At 40.5% G+C, this 915-nt stretch overlaps 1 non-coding gene across 1 annotated transcript; it reads left to right on the forward strand.

Moving 5' to 3' along the window:
* The first annotated feature begins 274 nt into the window (after window positions 1-274).
* Window positions 275-382, forward strand: LOC127744700 (small nucleolar RNA R71). Its single transcript, XR_008005631.1, has one exon. It is a non-coding gene; the product is annotated as a small nucleolar RNA R71 (small nucleolar RNA).
* Window positions 383-915: the final 533 nt, after the last annotated feature.

The raw sequence follows: 915 nt of genomic DNA on the forward strand, positions 1-915 counted from the left end.
TCATATTGACTTGCTGAGTCAATATTTTGTTCTGAGCCAATATAGCATTCAGGGTATCAATCTCAAGAACTCATTTCTTCTAATTCGTCCCATTGTTCACCTGATTCCTTTTAGAAATGTACATGAATTGGTTATTTGCAACCATTTCAATGAGTTCTTGAGCTTCTGTATGCGTCTTCTTCAGATGAAGAGATCCTCCAGCAGAGCTATCCAATGACATCTTGGACAGTTCAGATAGACCATCATAGAAAATACCTATGATGCTCCATTCAGAAAGCATGTCAGAAGGACATTTTCTGATCAATTATTTGTATCTTTCCCAAGCTTCATAGAGGGATTCACCTTCCTTCTGTCTGAAGGTTTGGACTTCCACTCTAAGCTTACTCAATTTTTGAGGTGGAAAGAACTTCTCCAAGAAGGCATTGACTAGCTTTTCCCAAGAGTTCAGGCCTTCTTTAGGTTGTGAGTCCAACCATATCCTAGCTCTGTCTCTTACAGCAAAAGGGAATAGCATAAGTCTGTAAACCTCAGGGTCAACCCCATTGGTCTTGACAGTGTTACAGATTTGCAAGAATTCAGCTAAAAACTGATGAGGATCTTCCAATGGAAGTCCATGGAACTTGCAATTCTGTTGCATTAGAGAAACTAATTGAGGCTTAAGCTCAAAGTTGTTTGCTCTAATGGCAGGGATAGAGATGCTTTTCCCATAGAAGTCGGGAGTAGGTGCAGTAAAGTCACCCAGCACCTTCCTTGCATTGTTGGCATTGTTGTTGTTTTTGGCTGCCATGGGTTCTTCTTCTTTGAAGATTTCTGTTAGGTCCTTTACAGAGAATTGTGCCTTAGCTTCTCTTAGTTTTCGCTTCAAGGTCCTTTCAGGTTCAGGGTCAGCCTTAACAAGAATTCTTTTGTCTTTGC

The sequence above is a fragment of the Arachis duranensis genome, unplaced genomic scaffold, assembly GCF_000817695.3.
Source record: "Arachis duranensis cultivar V14167 unplaced genomic scaffold, aradu.V14167.gnm2.J7QH unplaced_Scaffold_94937, whole genome shotgun sequence".
Lineage (NCBI taxonomy): Eukaryota > Viridiplantae > Streptophyta > Magnoliopsida > Fabales > Fabaceae > Arachis > Arachis duranensis.